Here is a 20,746-nt window from a genome sequence, read left to right on the forward strand (position 1 = left end):
TTTTCAGGAAATCCGTCGTGCCAACCCCGACTTATGGCCTAGCTACGCAGCGCGTTTGGACCGAAGGCCCAGAAATATTGCAAGTATGAGATTTTGCTTTTGGCCTGTTTGGGGGTGTTACGCTTCTTGGCGGGTGGGTTGCCGGGTCTTGGGGCATTCCTGGGAAGGTCTAATACCGGGTAAAAGTGGTTGGGACAAAATCCAGGCCGATTTTTTTTTTGGCTATTTCTGACATTTTGCTCTATGTAGCGTTTTCGGGGGCCTGTTTGGGGGGCTTCCTGGTGTTTGCGGGTGAGTTTCGTGGTCTGGGAGCACTGCTGGGACACTCTAATCTTGATTGCATTTGCTTTTCAGGAAATCCGTCGTGCCAACCCCGACTTATGGCCTAGCTACGCAGCGCGTTTGGACCGAAGGCCCAGAAATATTGCAAGTATGAGATTTTGCTTTTGGCCTGTTTGGGGGTGTTACGCTTCTTGGCGGGTGGGTTGCCGGGTCTTGGGGCATTCCTGGGAAGGTCTAATACCGGGTAGAAGTGGTTGGGACAAAATCCAGGCCGATTTTTTTTTTGGCTATTTCTGACATTTTGCTCTATGTAGCGTTTTCGGGGGCCTGTTTGGGGGGCTTCCTGGTGTTTGCGGGTGAGTTTCGTGGTCTGGGAGCACTGCTGGGACACTCTAATCTTGATTGCATTTGCTTTTCAGGAAATCCGTCGTGCCAACCCCGACTTATGGCCTAGCTACGCAGCGCGTTTGGACCGAAGGCCCAGAAATATTGCAAGTATGAGATTTTGCTTTTGGCCTGTTTGGGGGTGTTATGCTTCTTGGCGGGTGGGTTGCCGGGTCTTGGGGCATTCCTGGGAAGGTCTAATACCGGGTAGAAGTGGTTGGGACAAAATCCAGGCCGATTTTTTTTTTTGGGCTATTTCTGACATTTTGCTCTATGTAGCGTTTTCGGTGGCCTGTTTGGGGGGCTTCCTGGTGTTTGTGGGTGAGTTTCGTGGTCTGGGAGCACTGCTGGGACACTCTAATCTTGATTGCATTTGCTTTTCAGGAAATCCGTCGTGCCAACCCCGACTTATGGCCTAGCTACGCAGCGCGTTTGGACCGAAGGCCCAGAAATATTGCAAGTATGAGATTTTGCTTTTGGCCTGTTTGGGGGTGTTACGCTTCTTGGCGGGTGGGTTGCCGGGTCTTGGGGCATTCCTGGGAAGGTCTAATACCGGGTAGAAGTGGTTGGGACAAAATCCAGGCCGATTTTTTTTTGGGCTATTTCTGACATTTTGCTCTATGTAGCGTTTTCGGGGGCCTGTTTGGGGGGCTTCCTGGTGTTTGTGGGTGAGTTTCGTGGTCTGGGAGCACTGCTGGGACAATCTAATCTTGATTGCATTTGCTTTTCAGGAAATCCGTCGTGCCAACCCCGACTTATGGCCTAGCTAAGCAGCGCGTTTGGACCGAAGGCCCAGAAATATTGCAAGTATGAGATTTTGCTTTTGGCCTGTTTGGGGGTGTTACGCTTCTTGGCGGGTGGGTTGCCGGGTCTTGGGGCATTCCTGGGAAGGTCTAATACCGGGTAGAAGTGGTTGGGACAAAATCCAGGCCGATTTTTTTTTTGGCTATTTCTGACATTTTGCTCTATGTAGCGTTTTCGGGGGCCTGTTTGGGGGGCTTCCTGGTGTTTGTGGGTGAGTTTCGTGGTCTGGGAGCACTGCTGGCTATATATACTTTACTTTGCAAGAGGTTTGAAGCAAATCCATGGTGGCAGAGGGGACTTAGGGCCTAGCTGCAGAGCGCGCGCAGAGTGATTTGGGAAATTTGTGAAAAAGTGACTAAGTCCCCATTTTTGTACTTTTGCTCTTTGGCTGTTTGGGGGTCTTCTACTCGTTTTCTCCTGGGTTGACGGCTCTGGGGCCATTGCTGGGAAGCTCTAATACCGGATAAAAGTGTTTTGGACCAAATCCCAGGCGGAATTTTTTTTGTGTTTTTGATGACTTGCTTGCCTTTGAGGTGCTCTTAGGGGGGGTTCCGTCTGTTTGCGGGTGAGTTTCGTGGTCTGGGAGCACTGCTGGGACACTCTAATCTTGATTGCATTTGCTTTTCAGGAAATCCGTCGTGCCAACCCCGACTTATGGCCTAGCTACGCAGCGCGTTTGGACCGAAGGCCCAGAAATATTGCAAGTATGAGATTTTGCTTTTGGCCTGTTTGGGGGTGTTATGCTTCTTGGCGGGTGGGTTGCCGGGTCTTGGGGCATTCCTGGGAAGGTCTAATACCGGGTAGAAGTGGTTGGGACAAAATCCAGGCCGATTTTTTTTTGGGCTATTTCTGACATTTTGCTCTATGTAGCGTTTTCGGGGGCCTGTTTGGGGGGCTTCCTGGTGTTTGTGGGTGAGTTTCGTGGTCTGGGAGCACTGCTGGGACACTCTAATCTTGATTGCATTTGCTTTTCAGGAAATCCGTCGTGCCAACCCCGACTTATGGCCTAGCTACGCAGCACGTTTGGACCGAAGGCCCAGAAATATTGCAAGTATGAGATTTTGCTTTTGGCCTGTTTGGGGGTGTTATGCTTCTTGGCGGGTGGGTTGCCGGGTCTTGGGGCATTCCTGGGAAGGTCTAATACCGGGTAGAAGTGGTTGGGACAAAATCCAGGCCGATTTTTTTTTGGGCTATTTCTGACATTTTGCTCTATGTAGCGTTTTCGGGGGCCTGTTTGGGGGGCTTCCTGGTGTTTGTGGGTGAGTTTCGTGGTCTGGGAGCACTGCCATGAAGTAAATGGCCTGGCACACCGTCTCCCACCGCTTCCGGCGCTCCCGGGCCCCGTACCCGGCACTGATCTTGCCGCCTCCCATGATGGTCCTGGGGAGGCGGCGCTGAACATAAAAAATGAGTTGGGCCACCTCCTCCGGGGTAAAGATCTCCTGTGGCATCACTAGCTCCCCCCTCAAACGCCCGCACGGGAGCCGGACACGGGGTGCGGGACCCTTCCCCTTCTCGGGATGCTTCCCGGCTCCCTTCACCATGGTCTGGGCGGAAAGGAATAAAGAAAATAGAATAGGGAAGAGAAGAAAAGAAAAGAGTTTACAAAAGTAGTTTAAAATTAACCAAAAGTAGCAGTAAACACAAAAATATAGGGCTAGAAAAATAGAGGGATAGATAATAAGTAAAATAGATAAAAAAAAACTTCAAACAAGCAAAGGATGGCAGAGATTGACAGAGGATACAAAGACCATGCCCAGAACCATAGCAATGAATGAGAAACAAGATGGCCGCGCCCGTTCACGACCGCGCGGGCAAGTTCGCGCGAGATTTTCCTTGCGAACACGCGCGAGACTGTACTGGCAAACCGCGGACTTTGCGAGATTACACTTCGCGCCCGGAAACGGAAATACGTCAGGCAAACAAGATGGCTGCGCCCTTGAACGACCGCGAGGGTAACTTCGCGTCTTGCGCTACGAGCGGCTCGCAAAAACGCACAAAACCTTGCCAACTAACACGCCGCAAAAAAAACAAATTGCATATTCGCACGAATTTGCGGCTTCCGAATCCGATCTTGCGCGTGTTCGCACCCCGCGAACCCCGCGAAATTGCAGAAAAACGAGTTTTTCAAAAGTGAAAGCACTCGGCAGGGGCAAGAGTTCAAACTCATCATTAGTAACAATTCCCGGTAGTGCTTCCTGACTGGGGCCCCTCCAGAATTCAGTTGCTAGTTGCAACAATTGTATGACCCTGCTCTGACCCTCACAGCAGGCTCATACAATAGCTACAAGTAGGCCACAAAGAAGGTCCTGGGGAAAAAAAATGCACTGCAACAGAAAGCAAAATTACAGATAAGGAAGCAGGTGCCAGACTGGAATTTTAAAACAGTGACACATTAATAAACTAACCCCAAATTAATTCATCTGAGTTGAAGCAGGGATGGTGTGCTTGCTTTTCCCCCCCATAATCTACAGTAATGATGAACCAGAGGGTGGCATTGATGTAACAGAGGGTTGCAGTGGTGAAACAGAGGGTGCTGGGAACCTGTGATGATGAACCAGACGTAGAAACAACATAATTCGCGACCGTTGCGCGACGAAATGTAAGTTCGCAATTGCGAACTGGTACGAAACCCTCGCGAACTGGCAGAAATCCTTGCGAACACAAAAAAAAAAAAAATCCGCAAATTCGCAAGAATTCGCGGATTTTGCGGATTGCGAGTTCGCAAATCCGCAAATTCGCGAACGCGAGATCCGCAAAATTCGCCCATGCTTAGTTTTAGAACAAAATTAGATCTTCCTAGCAGTGCTCCCACCCAGACCCTTACTAAAGCCAGTCGCAAAAATGTAGAAGACCCCCAATCAAATCTCAAAAAACAAGGCCTAGCAGAAAACTGGTGACAAAACTTACTTTGAAAGTAAAAGTAGGCCGAAGTACCCTAATTACCCATTACCCACCGTGGATTGCATTCAAACCACTTGCAAGCAACCAAGCAAAAGTAGCCATAGCCAGCATCGCTCCAAGACTCGAAATCCCCCCCACTCAAACACATGCAATAGAAATACTGCTAACCCTAACGAACCCTAAGTTAAGAATAGTGGCAAATGCTTTCTTTAACTATGCCAAATCCCCCCTTTCCCACCATGGATTTTCTTCAAATGACTTGCAACCAAAATTACACATTCTCACGAGTGCTCTAAGACCCCAGAACTCAGTTTGAAAAATCTAGAACACCCCGAAACACATGCAATCCTGCTGCTAGGGCTAACCCTAACGAACCCTAAGTTACAAAAAGTGCCAAAACTAAAGGCTTTTCCGCGCGGATTTTGTCCCAACCACTTCTCCCCGGTATTAGACCTACCCAGGAATGCCCCAAGACCCGGCAACCCACCCGCCAAGAAGCGTAACACCCCCAAACAGGCCAAAAGCAAAATCTCATACTTGCAATATTTCTGGGCCTTCGGTCCAAACGCGCTGCGTAGCTAGGCCATAAGTCGGGGTTGGCACGACGGATTTCCTGAAAAGCAAATGCAATCAAGATTAGAGTGTCCCAGCAGTGCTCCCAGACCACGAAACTCACCCGCAAACAGACGGAACCCCCCCTAAGAGCACCTCAAAGGCAAGCAAGTCATCAAAAACACAAAAAATTCCGCCTGGGATTTGGTCCAAAACACTTTTATCCGGTATTAGAGCTTCCCAGCAATGGCCCCAGAGCCGTCAACCCAGGAGAAAACGAGTAGAAGACCCCCAAACAGCCAAAGAGCAAAAGTACAAAAATGGGGACTTAGTCACTTTTTCACAAATTTCCCAAATCACTCCGCGCGCGCTCTGCAGCTAGGCCCTAAGTCCCCTCAGCCACCATGGATTTGCTTCAAACCTCTTGCAAAGTAAAGTATATATAGCCAGCAGTGCTCCCAGACCACGAAACTCACCCACAAACACCAGGAAGCCCCCCAAACAGGCCCCCGAAAACGCTACATAGAGCAAAATGTCAGAAATAGCCCAAAAAAAAATCGGCCTGGATTTTGTCCCAACCACTTCTACCCGGTATTAGACCTTCCCAGGAATGCCCCAAGACCCGGCAACCCACCTGCCAAGAAGCATAACACCCCCAAACAGGCCAAAAGCAAAATCTCATACTTGCAATATTTCTGGGCCTTCGGTCCAAACGCGCTGCGTAGCTAGGCCATAAGTCGGGGTTGGCACGACGGATTTCCTGAAAAGCAAATGCAATCAAGATTAGAGTGTCCCAGCAGTGCTCCCAGACCACGAAACTCACCCACAAACACCAGGAAGCCCCCCAAACAGGCCCCCGAAAACGCTACATAGAGCAAAATGTCAGAAATAGCCCAAAAAAAAATCGGCCTGGATTTTGTCCCAACCACTTCTACCCGGTATTAGACCTTCCCAGGAATGCCCCAAGACCCGGCAACCCACCCGCCAAGAAGCATAACACCCCCAAACAGGCCAAAAGCAAAATCTCATACTTGCAATATTTCTGGGCCTTCGGTCCAAACGCGCTGCGTAGCTAGGCCATAAGTCGGGGTTGGCACGACGGATTTCCTGAAAAGCAAATGCAATCAAGATTAGAGTGTCCCAGCAGTGCTCCCAGACCACGAAACTCACCCACAAACACCAGGAAGCCCCCCAAACAGGCCCCCGAAAACGCTACATAGAGCAAAATGTCAGAAATAGCCCAAAAAAAAATCGGCCTGGATTTTGTCCCAACCACTTCTACCCGGTATTAGACCTTCCCAGGAATGCCCCAAGACCCGGCAACCCACCCGCCAAGAAGCATAACACCCCCAAACAGGCCAAAAGCAAAATCTCATACTTGCAATATTTCTGGGCCTTCGGTCCAAACGTGCTGCGTAGCTAGGCCATAAGTCGGGGTTGGCACGACGGATTTCCTGAAAAGCAAATGCAATCAAGATTAGAGTGTCCCAGCAGTGCTCCCAGACCACGAAACTCACCCACAAACACCAGGAAGCCCCCCAAACAGGCCCCCGAAAACGCTACATAGAGCAAAATGTCAGAAATAGCCCAAAAAAAAATCGGCCTGGATTTTGTCCCAACCACTTCTACCCGGTATTAGACCTTCCCAGGAATGCCCCAAGACCCGGCAACCCACCCGCCAAGAAGCATAACACCCCCAAACAGGCCAAAAGCAAAATCTCATACTTGCAATATTTCTGGGCCTTCGGTCCAAACGCGCTGCGTAGCTAGGCCATAAGTCGGGGTTGGCACGACGGATTTCCTGAAAAGCAAATGCAATCAAGATTAGAGTGTCCCAGCAATGCTCTCAGACCACGAAACTCACCCACAAACAGACGGAACCCCCCCTAAGAGCACCTCAAAGGCAAGCAAGTCATCAAAAACACAAAACATTTTCCGCCTCGGATTTGGCACAAACCACTTTTAGTGCTTCCCAGCAATGGCCCCAGACCCGTCAACTCACCTGCAAAGAGGTAGAACAACACCCCCACAAGTGCTGAGTCTTTCTTCATTGGGCGTAAACCAGCCCTCTGCTTTGATGGAAATAGGAGTCTGGAGGAGGAGGATAGAGGAGCATGTTCTTCTGAACTTGTGAACCTGAGGAATGCAGACTGCGGCACCTTCAAATAAATTAGCAAACAAGTGAAGACAGTTCTGCTGATGGGCTTGTTTTTGTGATTATCTGATTAAAGTTTGAATTATATTAACTGTGCACAACAAAGAAAGACAGACACACAGGAATAAAAGTGAATAAGGATGAAAAAGAAAGTTATTGATTCGTTGTCTCATTTTCAGGGCTCGAAGTCGGTATCACGGTCCAGGAATAAGAATAAGGCTTCGTCATCATACTCTGCGAATTCAGCCAGGGTGAGGTCAGTGCCACCTGACAGAGTAGAAATTCCCTCATCTATGGTGCTGGCCACCTCCTCTTCATCCGGCACGCTCTCTCGTACTCTTATATCTGGTGGTATGAGGTGCTGATTCATCTTGATCATTGTTAACCTCTCCACATTTTTGGGCGAGAGGCGGCTCCGTTTGGGAGTTACAATCCCACCAGCCGCACTGAAAACCCGTTCAGAAGACACACTTGCGAGTGGGCAAGACAAGTAGTTTAAAGCCAGGTTGGTGAGCTGTGGCCACAATTCTTTTTTCCCATGCCAATACGCCAATGGGTCAGAATTAACATAGACCTCTGTGGAGTCATTCAGATAGTCCTTCACCATCGACTCAAGGTCCTCCTCCAAGGTTCCTCCACTTTGCGTAGCTCTTGCTGTGCCTCTGACCTTTTGAGAACCAAACCCACGCAGAGCTAGCCAATCCTCTTCAGCCTCCAATGTTTCTGTTGTCTTTCGTGCAGATGATCCGGTTGCCGGTGTCTTTAACGGCTGAGAGGTCACTTGTGCCACAGCCACAGGTGCAGAAGTGGATTGTTTTGACTGGGGATGGCCTGCTGATGTACTGCCATTTCCTTCAATTTCCAGCCGTTCTGTTTCAAACTTCTTGGCTGACAAGGCTAGCCAACGTTTGTACTTTGTAACATCTTCATCAGCAAAAGGAAAGAATGCTCTGCCTGCCAGCGCCTTTTTGTAGCGTGGATCCAGAATAGTAGCACAAATGTAATGCTGTTCTGAGTGGATCTTTTTAAGACGTTCATCACCTTGTAGGAGCTCTAATAATTGCTCAGCCAGAAGCAAAGAGTCTTTCTTTTTGTCATCTTTTCGAAACACAGAACACACCTCCTTCAGTTGGTCCTCCAGCATGTACAACAATGGGATAGCTTTTCCCAAATTAGAGTCCTCCTTGCTGACTGCACGTGTGAAGACCTCAAAAGGACGAAGCATGCGTGTTAGGCTTTCAACTATGTTCCATTGCGGCCCACCCATCCTCAGCTCCTCTATACCCTCTTTCAAGAAATATTGATCGAGTTGCGTATACTGCTCATACAGACGCTCAAGCATGTAGAAGGTTGAGTTCCAACGTGTTACCACCTCCTGGATGAGTGCTTTCACTGGCATTTGACATTGATATAGCATGCTCCTCAGCTGCTTGCGGGCCTTAAAAGAATGCCTGAAATGCTTGCAAATTTTTCGGCAGTTCTCCAATACACTGTACGCTGCACTGCGTTTATTACCCAAGAATTTTTGGACAACCAGGTTTATACAGTGCGCCAAACACGGCACTCTGAAATAGTAACCGTCCCTCATGGCCTTAACTATATTGGAGCCATTGTCCGTGGAAACATAACCAACCTTGCGTTTTAGTGGGGACAGACAGTTAAGGACCTTTGTGTTAAAGACATCCAAAATGTTTTCTGCTGTGTGACGTTTCTCCAAACCAAACATGGCTAGTGTTGCATGTTTCCTAGCACCTTTAAAAACAATGTTAGTGTCAACACCTGAGTTTAGCTTTGCTTTATCCCCTGAAAAAGAGACCCAGTGTGCAGTGATGCACATGTAATCAGCGCCTGCGCCACTGGTCCACATGTCTGTTGTCAGATGTATAGTGTGAACAGCACTCTTCTGCAAAGCTGCCCCAATCACCTTCAGAACATCTTCATGTAGTGCTGGAACCGCAACTCGGGCAAAATAGAACCGGCTAGGAACCTTCCATTTAGGGCAGAGCGCTGTCACTAATTCTAGAAAACCAACCCCTTCTACAAAAGAAAAAGGGAGAAGGTCCAGAGCTAGCATTTTAGCCAGCTTAGTGTTATACAGACGGGTCATTGGGTGGTTGCGTTCATATTGCGCTTCTGTAAACAACATCTTTTTAATGTTGCCCTGGACCAATGATTTACGGGATGATGATGATCTCTTCGACCCAGTTACGCTCGCTGATGAACTTTTCCGCATTGATGTCTCACTCTCTCCCACACTCTTAGTGTGGCTCCCATGGGGTGTGCTGCTGACATGGGAACTGGGTGTAAGTGAAGTGTTTGAATCGTCTTCTTCTACCTCCTCGTCATCAGCAGATGACAAATCAACGTTTTCATTACGTGCAATTCCGGCTTTCTTGACCGCCTCTAGGTGCGGAAACCATTCGACAGCGTGCCTTCTCTCAAGATGACCTCTCTGGCCTCCGGTACCATAGTTAGAACCAAGCTTACCACGACTAAATCGAAGCTTACAAAGGCTACAAATGGCTACGTTTTCCTTTTTTGGGCAAACACTAAAGAAGTCCCAAACTGGAGACTTGAAATGTCTTCGGGGGCCGGAGGAGGCGGCGATACTGGTGGTGGTGGTCCTGCTGCTAATGACAGATGAAGTGGAGGATGTGGATTGCCGAACTTCAGTACGTTTTGCACTTTCACCACCACGAATTGAGGTCGAGGACGAGGTGGGTACCTTCTTGCGAAGAAATATGGAAGCGGTAGGTTTTGGTGTACTACTTAACTCCAAATCTAATGATTCCATTTCCATTGCCTCCTCGCCGACATCATCATCACGCTCAGCAGCTTCTCGGGATAGGGTCAAAATGTCTCTTTGCTGCATGCCCGGTGGGGCTGCAGTGACCTTTGTGATGACTGGCTCGTCGTCATCGTGAGAGGCTTCATCACCAGCAGTATCTGTCACTTCTTGTTGAGCCTCATCACACTCCATAGGTTTGAGTTTTTGGACGACCTTCCTTTTACGCTTAGGTACCGGTGTCAGATCATGGTGTGCCTCTGCCTCACTGTCAGACCGCAGTTGTGGTTCCCAAGACAGATCACTTGCACCAGAACGAGGTGGGCTTGAAGAAGATGTAGACACCCCCCTTGATCTTTTCCTTGCTAGGGATGTGGAAGACAATGAATGATCATCAGGAGGAGTGGCTTCCAATGATACCTCAGCTTCATTGTCGATTTCCAAATGTGCCCCTACTTCGGGAGGAACAACTATTGTGGGCACTTGTGAACGTCCATGCACCTTTGCTTGCGCATCTCCTTTTGCTGCCTCTCCTTCCACATGTACTTGGGCGTGTACTTGCACATGGTGTTGTTGTTGCGGCTGTGGTTGTTCAACACTTGTCAGATGAGTTACAACAACCTGTGTTGATTCAGGGACATTGCTGCTACTTTCTTGCGATGAGCCAACATCACTGGTCGATGGTGATTGGAGAAGTACACTGACTGCCTCTGAAGCACTCAAGGGCTTTGACTTAAGTTGGCGTGGTGGTGGAGGCACTGAACCCAATGGAGCAGGGGTGCTGCTCTCAGGTTGGTCCCCAGCAGATCCTGCTGCTGCAGGCGTACTTTTTTTTTTGCTCCCAAAAAAAGTGGCGGGTGGCACACCAGCCTCCTTGGTAACTTGCTTCTTCTGCTCCTTACTAGCAACTTTCTTGCTAGAGGAGCTACGGAGAACTTTCTTTGGGGGCGGGGCCATCTTCTTCAGAGCAGGTCAGACAGCAGGCCGCAGTTGCACGAATTGTAGAGTTGTCTGAGGGCAGACGTGACGTCGCGTGACGTTATGCTGCACACACACACCGCTGCAGGACTTCTTCCTGGCACTGGTGGTTCTCTTGAGTCTTGTGCACCTAAAAAAAATGGAAGACAGAGGAACATCAGTTCAGTTATAGAGCACAAAAAAATCGAAAAACACTGCAAAATCAGCACAATCCCAATCCATCCATGCCCTCCATAATGTTTAAATTCAAGACAACCGACAGAAAGACTAGGCCCATGCAAGACTCACTACCCCTGGGCATAAATAAAGGTTGAAAAGTAGGCAAAATGGTTGGAGGCCTAACAACAAAGCCTGCATTCAAAATGGCCACTTGCCTGCCAGCACATGGCCAGTGCCTGTAGCTGCACTCAAAATGGCCACCAGCCACATGGCATGTCCCTCCCCATGAACACCCCCAAAAATCGAAAAACACTGCAAAATCAGCACAATCCCATTCCATCCATGGCCTCCATGATGTTTAAATTCAAGACAGCCCACAGAAAGACTAGGCCCATGCTAGACTCAAATACCCCTGGTGAAAAGGCCACAAGTACAGGCCCAAAAATCGAAAAACACTGCAAAATCAGCACAATCCTATTCCATCCATGGCCTCCATGATGTTTAAATTCAAGACAGCCCACAGAAAGACTAGGCCCATGCTAGACTCAAATACCCCTGGTGAAAAGGCCACAAGTACAGGCCCAAAAATCGAAAAACACTGCAAAATCAGCACAATCCTATTCCATCCATGGCCTCCATGATGTTTAAATTCAAGACAGCCCACAGAAAGACTAGGCCCATGCTAGACTCAAATACCCCTGGTGAAAAGGCCACAAGTACAGGCCCAAAAATCGAAAAACACTGCAAAATCAGCACAATCCTATTCCATCCATGGCCTCCATGATGTTTAAATTCAAGACAGCCCACAGAAAGACTAGGCCCATGCTAGACTGAAATACCCCTGGTGAAAAGGCCACAAGTACAGGCCCAAAAATCGAAAAACACTGCAAAATCAGCACAATCCCATTCAATCCATGGCCTCCATGATGTTTAAATTCAAGACAACCCACAGAAATACTAGGCCCATGCAAGACTCACTACCCCTGGGCATAAATAAAGGTTGAAAAGTAGGCAAAATGGTTGGAGGCCTAACAACAAAGCCTGCATTCAAAATGGCCACTTGCCTGCCAGCACATGGCCAGTGCCTGTAGCTGCACTCAAAATGGCCACCAGCCACATGGCATGTCCCTCCCCATGAACACCCCCAAAAATCGAAAAACACTGCAAAATCAGCACAATCCCATTCCATCCATGGCCTCCATGATGTTTAAATTCAAGACAACCCACAGAAAGACTAGGCCCATGCTAGACTCAAATACCCCTGGTGAAAAGGCCACAAGTACAGGCCCAAAAATCGAAAAACACTGCAAAATCAGCACAATCCTATTCCATCCATGGCCTCCATGATGTTTAAATTCAAGACAGCCCACAGAAAGACTAGGCCCATGCTAGACTCAAATACCCCTGGTGAAAAGGCCACAAGTACAGGCCCAAAAATCGAAAAACACTGCAAAATCAGCACAATCCTATTCCATCCATGGCCTCCATGATGTTTAAATTCAAGACAGCCCACAGAAAGACTAGGCCCATGCTAGACTGAAATACCCCTGGTGAAAAGGCCACAAGTACAGGCCCAAAAATCGAAAAACACTGCAAAATCAGCACAATCCTATTCCATCCATGGCCTCCATGATGTTTAAATTCAAGACAGCCCACAGAAAGACTAGGCCCATGCTAGACTCAAATACCCCTGGTGAAAAGGCCACAAGTACAGGCCCAAAAATCGAAAAACACTGCAAAATCAGCACAATCCTATTCCATCCATGGCCTCCATGATGTTTAAATTCAAGACAGCCCACAGAAAGACTAGGCCCATGCTAGACTGAAATACCCCTGGTGAAAAGGCCACAAGTACAGGCCCAAAAATCGAAAAACACTGCAAAATCAGCACAATCCCATTCAATCCATGGCCTCCATGATGTTTAAATTCAAGACAACCCACAGAAATACTAGGCCCATGCAAGACTCACTACCCCTGGGCATAAATAAAGGTTGAAAAGTAGGCAAAATGGTTGGAGGCCTAACAACAAAGCCTGCATTCAAAATGGCCACTTGCCTGCCAGCACATGGCCAGTGCCTGTAGCTGCACTCAAAATGGCCACCAGCCACATGGCATGTCCCTCCCCATGAACACCCCCAAAAATCGAAAAACACTGCAAAATCAGCACAATCCCATTCCATCCATGGCCTCCATGATGTTTAAATTCAAGACAGCCCACAGAAAGACTAGGCCCATGCTAGACTCAAATACCCCTGGTGAAAAGGCCACAAGTACAGGCCCAAAAATCGAAAAACACTGCAAAATCAGCACAATCCTATTCCATCCATGGCCTCCATGATGTTTAAATTCAAGACAGCCCACAGAAAGACTAGGCCCATGCTAGACTCAAATACCCCTGGTGAAAAGGCCACAAGTACAGGCCCAAAAATCGAAAAACACTGCAAAATCAGCACAATCCTATTCCATCCATGGCCTCCATGATGTTTAAATTCAAGACAGCCCACAGAAAGACTAGGCCCATGCTAGACTGAAATACCCCTGGTGAAAAGGCCACAAGTACAGGCCCAAAAATCGAAAAACACTGCAAAATCAGCACAATCCCATTCAATCCATGGCCTCCATGATGTTTAAATTCAAGACAACCCACAGAAATACTAGGCCCATGCAAGACTCACTACCCCTGGGCATAAATAAAGGTTGAAAAGTAGGCAAAATGGTTGGAGGCCTAACAACAAAGCCTGCATTCAAAATGGCCACTTGCCTGCCAGCACATGGCCAGTGCCTGTAGCTGCACTCAAAATGGCCACCAGCCACATGGCATGTCCCTCCCCATGAACACCCCCAAAAATCGAAAAACACTGCAAAATCAGCACAATCCCATTCAATCCATGGCCTCCATGATGTTTAAATTCAAGACAACCCACAGAAAGACTAGGCCCATGCTAGACTCAAATACCCCTGGTGAAAAGGCCACAAGTACAGGCCCAAAAATCGAAAAACACTGCAAAATCAGCACAATCCTATTCCATCCATGGCCTCCATGATGTTTAAATTCAAGACAGCCCACAGAAAGACTAGGCCCATGCTAGACTCAAATACCCCTGGTGAAAAGGCCACAAGTACAGGCCCAAAAATCGAAAAACACTGCAAAATCAGCACACTCCTATTCCATCCATGGCCTCCATGATGTTTAAATTCAAGACAGCCCACAGAAAGACTAGGCCCATGCTAGACTCAAATACCCCTGGTGAAAAGGCCACAAGTACAGGCCCAAAAATCGAAAAACACTGCAAAATCAGCACAATCCTATTCCATCCATGGCCTCCATGATGTTTAAATTCAAGACAGCCCACAGAAAGACTAGGCCCATGCTAGACTCAAATACCCCTGGTGAAAAGGCCACAAGTACAGGCCCAAAAATCGAAAAACACTGCAAAATCAGCACAATCCCATTCAATCCATGACCGCCATGATGTTTAAATTCAAGACAACCCACAGAAAGACTAGGCCCATGCTAGACTCAAATACCCCTGGTGAAAAGGCCACAAGTACAGGCCCAAAAATCGAAAAACACTGCAAAATCAGCACAATCCTATTCCATCCATGGCCTCCATGATGTTTAAATTCAAGACAGCCCACAGAAAGACTAGGCCCATGCTAGACTCAAATACCCCTGGTGAAAAGGCCACAAGTACAGGCCCAAAAATCGAAAAACACTGCAAAATCAGCACAATCCCATTCCATCCATGGCCTCCATGATGTTTAAATTCAAGACAGCCCACAGAAAGACTAGGCCCATGCACCACTCACTACCCCTGGTCAAGGCCCCAACAACAGGTCAAAAATCGAAAAACACAAAATTTTACAAAAAAAAAAAATCGAAAAACACAGAAAAATCAGCACAATCCCAATTCATCTATGGCCTCCATGATGTTTAAGTTCAAGACAACCCACAGAAAGAATCAGTCCACCCACCACTGAGTACCCCTGGGCAAAAGGCCCCAAAACAGCCCAAAAATCGAAAATCCCAAAATTTTAGTTGCAGCAACTGTAATGCCCCAAACAAACTTACTTGTAAAATTTCTAATCCAACAGTGATCCAAAGAAAGTCAAAAAGGCCTCAAATCCAAAGATCCAGCAGCATCCACAAAAAGTAATCCTTCCAGGTCCACATCCAAATGAAAAGTGACCAGGAGATGGACAAAGCACTGGGAGGAGCCTGCTGAACAGGAACAGGAAGTTGAAGACTATGGGGCACTTCCTTCCTCCCACCCCCCTGCCCCCTCCCCAAAATGGACTCCTCGCTAAAAAAGTGCAGGCAAATGTCAACTAAGGAGTTATTCACATAAAAATCATCATTTCTAGAAGGTTTATGCTGCTTGCTGGTGGATTTCTTGTGCAGAATTGCAAATTTATATTTTCGCTCGCCGCATCTCAAATCTCGCAATTGCGAAGTACCGCGAGACGTGATCTCGCCATATTCGCGTTGACAAACTATCGCTGGCAAGCCGCGATGACGTAATCGCGCTCGCCAATTCCCGCGGGATCACACAGCAAGATCCAAAATGGCGCAGCACTCGCAAACTATCGAAAAAAACAACTCGGCAAACGATGATAAACGCCGCGCGCCGCAAAAATTGTATCACCAACGCCGCGCGCCGCCAAAAAAATCCGCTGCGTGCGAATTTGCGGATTTTGCGGGAAATCCGCAAATCTCGCGGATTGCGGATTTCCCGAAAATCCGCAAAATCCGCGAGCGGAACGGATTTTCCGCCCACGCTTATCTAAAACACAGTTTCAAGTACACCTAGCTTGAGGGGCAAGATCCGATACATTAATTTGCCCATACTTATTTATCCTTCAAAAGGTGACTCAGAGTACGCACTTTCGAAAACATTGTACTGTCTACTAGGAAAAACAAATTGTGACTTTTTGCACTCCACAGCCTACATACCTTATATTTATTTATCAGTGGTGTTGTAATATTATATCACTTCCTGTTTTTCGTTGAATAATTACAGGCCGGGTTTCAGTCTCTGCAATGGGGAAAAAAGGATGGAGTCAGGCTTCACAGTAGCGAGCCACAATTCAGCATCAGGCAGGCAGTGGACAGGGTGTCTTCTGGTGACCAACATCGATGGACGAAGCGTCGGCTGCAATGGAGGAGTGCCGCTAATAGGAGGATTTTTTTTCTGCGGGCAACTTACTTACCACTTCCAACAGGACCACTACAACCACATAGATACAGTATCCCTTGCCTTTTTCTCTGACTGTGACTGCATTTCTTGGCTCTCTCTCTGCTTCTACATTGATCCCTTAACACATCACTTAGTCCACTCCACTATCACATCTGCACCACACATAGTCATTTGTAAGTGCTCCTACGTAATTCGCAAGTCGCAGCACGCCCCAGGCCGTAGAGGACTGGGATGGCCCCAATGATGAAGCATGTCACCAAGGGGCAACCCTGGTGAGTGAGGGGACACCTAGAAAAAAAGCAATTTCTCCTTTTCTATCTACTATACCTTCTGTCAGGTTACGCAGCCCCTAAGCGCCTACCGTACTATGAAACTACATTTCCCATGAGTAGGCGGGAGACTTGCAGACTATTTAGTGAGACTATATGAGAGTACCCTTGTATGTTAGGACAGCACTTCACTGATGCCTGTCTTGTCTTCTGTTACAGGTATCCTTTCCCTGCTGACCCTACCTTTACCCATCCCACATTTTTTATTTTAGTTTGTTATTTTTCTCCCCCGCCTAATGCCTCGAACACCCTGTGTTTACACTTCTGGGTGTTGGTGACATTTGGAGGTGGAACCATATTTGCATCGACTGGATCACGGGGAGTAAACCTGACACCTTCCAGACCAACCCCATTGAGTGTTGTTGTGAATGGATTTATAGTGACCAGCAAGGCTCTCAGGTATCTGGCTACAGAGACCTTATGTTGAATATAGTTATCAATATTTCCACCCACGCCCTGTACTGTCGCATTCTTTCTTCCACAGTTGTCGAAAGTACTACTTACTTTTAACTGACATGCATGCAGTTACAGTAGTGTATGCACTTTCAAAGATTGATGGATAGGTTTGTACCCAAAGATTTGTTTATGTTCACAATTGTTCGTCCATGCTGTGCTACTTTTTCTTGTCTCCCAAAACCTTTCCCAAAAACCCCCGTACCCATCCATTTTTCAAACCCTAACCCTCTTCCCCCGGGCTGTGTGGTTTTGATTGATGTGTGACTAAATTACAGCAATAAATCCACACACTTGCTGGGGAGGATAAGGTGATAGCAACAGGCTGGTGAAGAAATCCGAGGATATATTCTTACTCTGCTTGACAAAGACCCATGGCTAATGTCAAAGAACTTCAACCGAATTAGTTATACTTTAACATTTGTTAGGCTACAACGTGGCACTGTTCTAGTGTACTTCTGTCACCTGCTATATTCTGTATTGTACCTTTGTATTGCTCAGGAGGACAAACCAGATTTCATTTTCTTTTTTTCATAGGCAAGCAACTGCCACTGTGTCACACCACTAGTACCACCGCTATGAGGAAATTTTATCTGCCCAGGATTGCCAACCTTATTTGCTGTTAGCCGTGGAGCCAGCCCTGGGCCTAGCCCTACTTGCAAACAGAAATTACAGGTAAGATAGGCGTTTGGTTGGAGGTAGTATAATGGAGTATTAGGAGAGACGAGAGATTTGATTGACGGTAGTACTACTAAAGTCCTAGGACTATTCAGGAAAACAAACTTACTGTTATGTTAAACCCCCACCCACCAGACTCAAAAGCAGTAAAAAACAGGTATGGTCAGATAAAGTTTCAAAAAGTATATTTTTATAGCCCTAACAAAAGAATCTCCCGCAAGACCCTCCCTAACCCCAACGATTGTCCTTCAAAAGTCCCCAAAAATCACAACTCCCAATTCCCACCCCCCAAAAGTCTCTAAAAAAGGGGCAAGGGACACTATGGCAGGGTGCTGTTGGAATTAGCAGCCAGGGCATCATGCTCCTTGCGGAGGGTGGCAAGTTCGAAGCGGAGGCCCTCCACCACGTTCTTATAATTATGGACCTCCTGCTCCAGGTAGGACAGTCTGAGGGATAAGCGGCGCCGGTGTGCCTTGCAAATCCTGTGAGGGGCAGCTGCTTTCTTTGCTGCTGGGCGGTGGCGTTTGGCTTTGGTAGCCCGGCTCCGTACCGCTGGAGCACTGCGCTGGCTGGCAGCCCGCACGGAGGAGGAGGCAGCTGTCCCAGTGGACGTTGTTGTTGTTCCAGGCTGCGTCTCCTCCTCCTCCAGGGCCACCAGCCGCCGATATTCAGCAACAGTGGCATCCAGCCTCCGTTGCCGGGCCATTCGAGCCAGCTCCTTCCTCCTTGATGGTGTCTTGGATTTGGAAGGAGCAACTACATGAAAAAAGAAAGACATAGTCTGTAACCAATGCTCCTTAAGATTAACACAAAATGATTGAGCAGAAAGTTGTCACAGTACAAGTAGCAAATTGAAAGCACAGTGCATAACTATTGAGGACAGTATCTATGTAACCTCCGACTTCTTCATCCTTGCTCTAACATTAGTGGGAGTTTAAGGAACAAATTCTACGAGCACTATGGACTTCTATTACAGTCGACTATGACAGTACACCACTCTTATTCTTCTTCTTCTCTCTTGTTTAGGAAAATTGGTACGTTATCTTATGCAAGCCGGCATAATGCCAGCGCAGTGAACTTGCACCCGAGAAAAACAGACGCACACCATGGTGAGTGAGACAGACTTGCGTTACTGTACCGGTCCAGTACATGCAGGTGGTGAAGCTCTTACTTTTCTATTACGGGTGGCACTGAGAATACTCTGTTAAAAGGGCTACTGCTTAATTAATTTAGCTTTCACCCTACAGTGCAAATGAGTATTAGAAAAGGAAAATGAAGAAGCTAAATTATCTGATTATCTATCACTTCACATGGGATGTATTTGATGACATATGGGATGACTTTAGGTGCTTTGCTTATTATTGAGTGAACAGTGATACCCCCACACATGAATGACGTACTACTACTAAACTAAAGTTATTAAGGGAGGTAGGGAGTGCCCACCGTAATAACTGGATATATGCTGTGCTTGCAGTTGCAATACAAACTACTGCTACTATTCATGGTAGTCTTTGGACAACGTTACAACTTCTTTTCCTTGCCTTTCCTACACTGGAACGGACGTGCGGGTGCGGTGTTACATGCTCTTCAAAGTAACACTTAGTTCATCCAGTGACCGTCTACTCTCTCTAGATTCACATATGCTATCTAAGAGTCAGATAGTACCATGAATGATCCAGGCATCCATCCATTCAAAGTATATTGCACACATACAGTTTCTGTCTCACCCACCCAGGCTGTTCTCCTTCCACCCATCCTTGCTTCATCATTCACCCAGCCATGCACCATACCATTTTCTTACCTTCCCAGCCACCTCGGGGACCAAGCAAACACATATCATTCTTCTTTGCCAGTCATCATTACATTTCTCGTGCTTCCACACTTACTTACACCCTTCTTTCGCTTTTCGTTCATCCCATCCATCAAGTTCACCTCAGATCTGATTGGGATTCTTCTCGCCAAAAACTTCACAGCTAAGTCGAAGTACATTTAGAGGAGGCTACTACCTGCTTTTTTTATAATACACCCGTGCAGAAAGCACACTCTGCAGTCTTCAATCTCAATGACTAAGGAATGTATAGCTTACCTCTGCCCGCCACCACCGTGTGAACCCTCACAGGCATGTCCTTTTCCGGCACTTGCACCGCCTCCTCCCCAGAGTTGTCCTCCTCGTCCAATGCCACCACCTCCGCGCTGGCCCCGTCTCCAGATGTTCCACCTACAAAGTACATTTAATAATGTTAGAATACACCACTCACTACTATATAATATTTGGTCTAGGAGGAAGAAAGAAATGTGAAAAAAAGTGTACAATTTAATAATTTTTGACTGTGTACTCTAGAGTAAAAATGTCCCTTTTTCCAGGGAAGGCTGTTGTCTTGCTGCACTTTTTGGCACAACTGATGAATGTTTGCTTTTTACTTTTTAACACGCACCACTTTTTCTCCTAACAGACAGAACCTTGACTTCTAAGAACACGAGCAGGATCAAGTTCAAACCAGGTGAGAGCTCGGCTCGACCACAAGAAATGTGTCCAATTAATCGTCAGCACTAAGCACTTTTCCATTTTCAGTTACACGTTCACTTTTATGACAAACTTGAATTTAATAAATGTGTTTACTTTTAATAAAGCTTTTAAACTTAAATAGACTCTGTGGTTTTTGGTCCTCCAGACTAGAGTGGATGAGCTAAAGGTTTTCGAATTTTTGCAAGCATGAGTCCGTGCCTCTGCCATCGGTGACTTTGGGAGCTAAATGACTCTGCCACACTATCTAGTCAGTAAGGAGATTGGGGGTTCAACTACAAAGTCTGTTATCACTGAGGTATGTGGAAAGTCTAACAGTTACAGCACCTATTATAATTGATAAGCTAAGCGATGCATTATTTAGTGTCCATAGTTCTGTTTGTGTAGATTTGTCCCTGCAACAGTAGTAGAATGGATTGTCCTATCCAAACCAAAAGTAAAGTAGTATCTTATTATTTCTTGGTGGTGGTCATTCACCTTTTTATTGTTGGCAATGGTCAAAGCATAAACATTTAGAATACTTGAAAAGACATTATGGACAATCCCAGAGGACTACACTC

Source organism: Lissotriton vulgaris, chromosome 1_1, assembly GCF_964263255.1.
Source record: "Lissotriton vulgaris chromosome 1_1, aLisVul1.2, whole genome shotgun sequence".
NCBI classification, from domain to species: Eukaryota; Metazoa; Chordata; class Amphibia; order Caudata; family Salamandridae; genus Lissotriton; species Lissotriton vulgaris.